Source organism: Sphaeramia orbicularis, chromosome 1 (assembly GCF_902148855.1).
Source record: "Sphaeramia orbicularis chromosome 1, fSphaOr1.1, whole genome shotgun sequence".
NCBI classification, from domain to species: Eukaryota; Metazoa; Chordata; class Actinopteri; order Kurtiformes; family Apogonidae; genus Sphaeramia; species Sphaeramia orbicularis.
The window spans coordinates 45,424,672-45,432,200 of NC_043957.1; positions in this window are offsets into that span (position 1 = coordinate 45,424,672).

Below are 7,529 nucleotides of genomic sequence, written 5' to 3' on the forward strand. Positions count from 1 at the left end.
TGTCATTAATGCTCTAAAGTCAACTACAGCAGTTCAGTCAATTTTATTCTGAAATGCAGAACCGGAAATTATAGTCTGGCAAGCATCCGACCTGATGTATTTGATTTTAGTGTATGATCCAGACTGGTGGTCCTGGACTGGTTGGCCTCGTTTTGTTTTGTTGCTTTTTATTGCTTCTCTCTATCTGGGATTTGATGTTTTACAAATATGATAGGTCTGTACATTTCACATTTCCATATGAAACAATACAATTGCACACTAACTGTACATCTTAAAACTTGAGACTATTCCATGATAACTGGAAGAAATTAACAATTTTTATTTCAACGTCACATTACTAAAAATAATTGTTAGTCACAAAGGTTTATTATGGTCAATGTATCCCAAATGCCCCTTATGTTTGTTTTGTAATGTACAGAAATCAAACAATTAAAAAAAAAAAAACAAAAGAAAAAAAACTTGAGCCTATTCCAAAATGTGACTTATTACATCAGACTCAAACCTTAACAGGATCGTCAGACAGAATTATTTAAGTGAAATAAGAATACACGTTTTTTCTTTAAAACTACAATTACATCTAATGGACACTAGGTGGCGCCCTGTGACTGTTCACATGTAGCTCAGTCCTCAGCCCAAGCTCAAACTACAAATGCTATACTTAATAAATAACACCCTACTGTTGAGTCATTTTTATTTTACATCCCATAAATCATAAAGTTTTGAAAGGACTTTAACATCATGAATGAAATTTTCTCTGACAGGAAATAAAGGACCAGTAACAACTGCACATTGGCTGCCAAAACTTTGCACCCAGCCTTTTGACAGTTTTGAGAGATATATGCATGTTCCAGTGCATACAAGCAACACACCATGAATAAATAGGATAGATTATTGCCACAGATTAAGGCATTAATAGCCAAGGATAATTTGCAGTGCAACATAATTCAAGGGTAGGAAGATTTATTTTTGACCAGGCAAATATACAAATGTGCATATGTTGGTACAAAAAGCGTAACCCTTAAAGATCTAAACAGCCACTAGAGATAGTTTTTTGCATCATCAAAAAACCCATAAAGGCTGACAAATAGCAGTGGTTGGAGACAGCTGTTTTTTTGTTTGTTTGTTTGTTTGTTTGTTTTTTAGAGTCAGCTTTCTCTCAGTTTTCTCTTTTTTGATATAACAATAATCTTTGAATGTACACTGAGCTTTTATGAACATCTACAGGATCAATACATTTAATGTAGGAAAATACAACTAGAAAATGCAAAATGCAAAGGATAATATAATATTAAATAATGACAACTCACTTAGGAAAGGTTAACTGTACAGAAAAAGTTGTTGTAGGTCTTAAGGGTTAAAGATTAATACGCTTAAAAACATACAATACACATAAAAACCCATTTAGTTTTACAAATCACAGTGCTTGTAGATCCTTGTTTTTATGTTCAGTTACTGATTTTGCTGAAAAAGCCCCTGATTTACAATGAAAAATATAAAATTCAAAGGGAAATATTATAATAAATGGTGATAAATTACAAAGGAAAAGTTAAAGGTAGCGAAAAATTCATTTGGAACTCAACACAAAAATAATTCTGAGTCTTTTAGGATTAATATTCATCAACTTGTCACCTTAGGCAACAATAGCAGAATCTGGTTGGAATGTGTGTAGTTACAACATGTTCCACTTCATAAGTTTCTGTTTTACAGCAGGTTTGAAGAATGTGCTGACTTATCATATACATGTAGGTTAAATACATTATAGACCATGACTGAGTACTGATACATGAAAAACAATGAAGAACAATTTGATTCCACAGCTTTGATAGAGGTCAGTATGTGAGACATGGTTTTCCTTCTGTAATTCATCACTAACTTCACCTGCATTAAAGCAATGACCTGAAACATACGTCTCAACTCTGTAAATGTTATTTAGAGAGAACAGTCAGCTGGAGTGTTATCAGTCATGAAACGGTTTGCACAGTCACCTGACCTACTCAACTACAATGAGATGAACTGGATCGGAAGGTCAGAGAAAAATATTCAACAAACCAAGAACACCTTTGGCAACTTTTACAAGAGACATGGCAAACTATTTCAGCTGAATGTTTGGAGAATGTAATGCTGGTTAGTGTTAGTTAAAACTGTTCTATTTTTCAGTGTAACTACATCTTAATATACTGTTATAGACCACTATTAGGCTTTTTGGACCAATATCTGTACATTTATACTATATAATCATTTATTCAAAAATAAATCTTGATGTTAAATTGCCTAATTTGTTGTATATAAACAATAGGAACATGTATGTGTTTAAAAAACTGTGAGACTAAGTGCTTCCAAAGTTTGATACTATCATTAATACATTAACTCCATTTGACAGACCTGGGTTCATTTGACAGACCCTGCATTAAATGGGATGATTTTTCATTATTGTACTGTTCAAAAATAGAACATGATTTGTTGCTTATGGGTCAAAACACAGTAATGTCCCGTCAGAGAGCAAACTTTAATTGACTGCCATTCCAACATTTATTTCAAAATAAAGTAGCTCCTTGTTTTGGATAATCCCTTATGGTCCAACTAAAGCAAAAATTTATTTAAAAGTACAAATGTGGGTCATTTAGCAACATTAATATCTCAAATTGTCTCTAAAATGTCCTGTCAGAAAGATTTCGAATACCGTGTTTTGACCCTTATGCAGATCCTGTGTCTCATCTCCATAATGTTGTGTTGTGGTATCCACAGGAGTCAGTGGGTGGCATCAGAGAGCCTGGTTACATCCAAGAGCATCACTAAACATGCCTGGTGCAAATGTGGTATCAGTGGAACAGGTGCTTTTCCTAATTTACTCACACTCTGCGCACAACAAAACAAATAATGCACCACTTTACTTGTTCCCCACAGGGAAATGCTCTTAAGTAGCTCTTACCAGCCGGGTCACAGGTCAGGTCCAGCTGCAGCCTTAGTGCTGGTTAGAGATTCAGCATCTTGTGCACTTCAACACAGGGGCTTGCACCTGCTTTTTTCGAGTGAAGGTCAAGGATTGTGAATTTTCAGTCAGTTTTTACATGTTTTTTTCTTCTTTCTGCTTTTTCCCCTTCCTATACATTTCAGTGGTTTGTTTATGCCATCTATGAGTTTTGAAGCTGTCTTATGTTAGTGTTTTTCAACCGTAAGGTTAAATTAAATATACATATACATTTTTAAAGCTCATATCAAAATTCTAATTGAGTATTCTTACAAATAAAAGAGCTACTTAACATCTAATATAATTCTGTAAAGCTGCATTTGCAAGTTTAACGCTGTTGACACTTTCTTCTCTCTGTCTTTTTCTTGTGCTATTATTTAGGCCTAAATCTGATCAAGATTTGGGAAAGTCGTTGCTGAGTAACCTTGGATCTCGGAGGTTGAGGGAGGGGTCGTGGGCTTGGATTTGCATTTTGAGTATGAAGAGCTGCAGGTGTCAGACAGTTAGATCACCCCCCCCCCACGCACACACATAAACATGCACACACATATACACAGAGCCGTTACGCACAGCTCTTACACTAATACAGTGACTGATTTTATCTGTTGGAGACACAACTGTGACGAGCATCTTTTTATTCGTCTGATCCCCCACTGCCTATCGTAGATCAGGAGAGATTCCAAAAATAATGGAGATTATAAATGTCAGACAGGGTTAAAACCACAGATATTAAGGTCAAAACTCAACAGCATGAGACCACTGGTTGCTTTTCAGACTGGATCTTTGGTCTAGAGTTAAGTTTTTCATTAATATTGAAATAGAAAACTTTGCATAATTTTTAAAAAAAAAGACACATTCACATATTACATGTTTTTGTATGGTCTGTTTAATGTTTTCACAATACATAAATATTTAAATCACCGTATTATTTCTTTAATTTTGTGCAAGGGCTGAATGCGCTGACACTTTTATGTAAATTGGCTGTTTTATGTGCTTTTTTTGGGTTTGCATTCTTATTATCTGTTGCCACTTTTTTTCAGGAATCATATGAGAATTGGAAATTCAAATTAATACTTATGTAGACCAATAAAATTAAATGATTAAATAATGTCATCCCTCAGGTTAAAGTGTGCAAAAGATATATCAATGATAGAATAGTTAGAAAGCGATAACATTAACATGTGTTTTATGATAAATGGCTGATAACACCAGCGCCTTTATGTCAAAGGTTTTACAAAGAACAAACGGACTGTACAACAACAACAAAATCTCAGCTCCCTTCTAAGAAAAGATCATGATGGCTGTTTATATCCTAACAATGCTCAATCCCACGAGTCTCCTGTTTAAAGTCACACTGCTAATACAATCCTCTGGCCTCAAATCCAACAGGCTGGGTCCTCCTTTGCAGACAGAGGCTCTCCAGGGCTCAGGAGGAAGGAGATTATTTAAGTCTTCTTGGTTGGCTTTATCGGCTGTTGGCCTATTTTCGGAAACGTCAAAGACTGAAAACAATATGAGTCAAAGTGTCTATGTAAAAAAAAAAAAAAAAAAAAAAAAACCTCATGCAGCTGATGCTTCTCACCCACAGTAAGGGCAGTGCCCATGACAGAGCAGCCAAGGTGGATGAACACAAACAGAGACACACACCACCACTACAGAGAGGGAGGAGAAATCCCCATGACCAATCAGGAAGACCTGGAGACACGCAGTCAGTGGGGGACGAGGAGGTGGACGTGGTGGGGGTGAGAGACACTGAGGCTGAGGGAGAGTGAAAAGAGGTCCATGAGAAAGACGGGTGAGGTGAAAATGGCAAATATGAGCAGGACTAGTGCTGAGATGAAGACATGGAGGGGGAGATGAGGAAAAGTGTGATGACTAAGAACATCTGAGGTGGACAAAGACTGTTGAACATTCAATAAAACTCTGAGTATCTGATTCTTGAAATGTCCCATGTATGACTTTTTTATGTCAGTTTATTTAGTGGTTTATTTGACAGGGACAGTGAATATTAATCAACATTGCTGTAAATGCACCAGTTTTCCAAAAGGCTATTTTTCATTTGTTGTCCCTGGACAGATTTTACAATGTCACCCTAATGTCGCAGTTATGTTGATCATTTATAAGCATGCATAAGCAATAATAAAAGAATAATACTGAAGTTAACAAAAACATTATCAAAATGTCCCTGTGCTACTTAAAACATGTAACACAGACAAACATAATATTAGAAAAATAGGGGAAAAAGACATTCTACTATATCATTGTAGCCACTATAAGACATGCAGGATTGTGTGATTATTGACTGAACGATATCTGTAACAGTAAACAATTTGATGTAAACACCCACCTAAACATAAAAGCATAATTTAATTGATATAAAGAAACTGATTAAAAGATAAAAAGAAACAGTTGAAATCAAATAGGTCGACACATATCCAACCATCCATCCATCCATCCATCCATCCATCCATCCATCCATCCATCCATCCATCCATCCATCCATCCATCCATCCATCCAAGAACAGTAGAGGCTAAACCATACTGTACACATATAAATGCAAGTACAAATATATTTAAATATATTTAAATAGAAATGTAATCTACCTTAAGAAAATATTCAGAAACAGATGGATTCCTAAAAAATATACAAACCAAAAAAATATGTACAGATTAAAAAAGAAAAAAAAAACAGAAATATTTTGGACAAAAAAATCGACAGAAAACTGTATCTAAAGTCTTTGTATGTACTCTGCTTCTTTCTACTCCAGGTAGTTGTTATTTGTGTGGGAATTGTAGAAACATTTTTTCTAAGTTAATGTTCCATCCATCCATCCATCCATCCATCCATCCATCCATCCATCCATCCATCCATCCATCCATCCATCCATCCATCCCTTTATTTATCTTGAAAGACAATAAATACATAGAGAATAAAAGTATATAAATTACAAACAACAACAACAATGACAAACAACAAACAAGTATTTGAATATGTAATTGAGAAGAATTAAAATCAGTTACATCCAAAACTGGTGTAATTTGTAATCACACATGTTTTTATTGGTGCTGTTGTTAACTTTAACGTTGTAGAATAGTCTAGGTTTGTGCAGATGAAAAACTAAAAACATTGTTTCTGGTTTTAGTGTCTGTCAGTTGAATGAGTTGAACTGTGCTGTGACTGAACCATTCACACTAAAGGAGGTAGACTCAATTTCATGTTTTCAGCAGTGATTTTATAATTTTACCTTCTTATAAAAGGTTCAAACTACAGCCATCTGATCCAGATCTCATCCTGTCAGACTGAACTACTGTTGTACATTTTTGTGTTGAACAATTCATGTTACTGAATATAATCTTTTATACCTGTACAAACATGTTTATAAAATGAGACAAGGTTGCTTATACTAGCATTATCTCATACAGAATAAATTCTCTGGATGTTCCAGGTTTGATTATAGCCACTGGTGATTTAGTCTGACATTTATGTCATATGTAACTAAGGAGTATAAATCCTTGTTATCTTATTAACAGACTAGTGCAGTGTTACTAAATCCTGTGGGATGTAATTTGGTTTGAAAATCCCAAACTTCACACTAATTGCTTCTGGTTTAATTTAATATGTTTCATGGGCAATCTGGAAGGTCAAAAGTGCTCCACCATGGTTTATCCAATTTGTACAAGAAGCAGTAGGGCAGAAAAAAGGTCCACGGATTATGGTCTAAATTGGATAAATAAAACTTAATTCGACAAAGTAAAGTTTGCTCACAGTCTATTTTCAGGTTTTGTGGAGGTTTGACAATATCAGCAGGAAAAGGAAAAGACACAAAGAGGAGCCTGTGTGTCTGTGTACACAATCAGGATTAATGGAGACACATGTGTTGATTATTTTAGATTATTTAATCCTAATCTGGAGGTAGCGACAAAAGTGTGTGTGTGTGTGCTTTTAGCTTTTTGTCATGTCTCTTCATTCATAAAATCAAACAACCTGCTGATCATGTGTTTCAATCACCTTGAGCCCTGAAAGGTTGAGAACCGTTGTAAAGTAAAATATCATAATAAGCATTTTCTTATGAGTGTCAGTAATATAATTGATACAAACCCTCCTGTTCAAACAGGCTTTTTAGTTTCCAACCTGACTCAGGGCCACCACAAACTGATTACATTTTATGTATTCATCATATTTTAAACTGTCTTAATGGTACTTCATTGGGTTTTACGGGTATTCTAATTGTATTCTACTTGCACTGTTTTATTCGTTTTTCGCAGTGTAAAGTTGCTACTTTACAGTGTCGCATGTACTCCATGTGTCTCCCCCTACCTCCCCCCTCTTCCCCTCTCCCCCAGTCTCTCTATATCTCTATCGCTCTCTCTTTTCTCTTCCTTTATTCTTGCTCTTTAACCCCAACTGGTCAAGGCAGACGGCCATCCTTCAGGAGTCTGGGTCTGCTCGAGGTTTTTCCTCGCCACTGTCACCAATCACAAGTGTTTGCTCCTGGAGGATTCTGTTGGGTTTCTGTAAATTTGATTTGATTTGATAAAGCACTTTGTGACCCTATCTGTG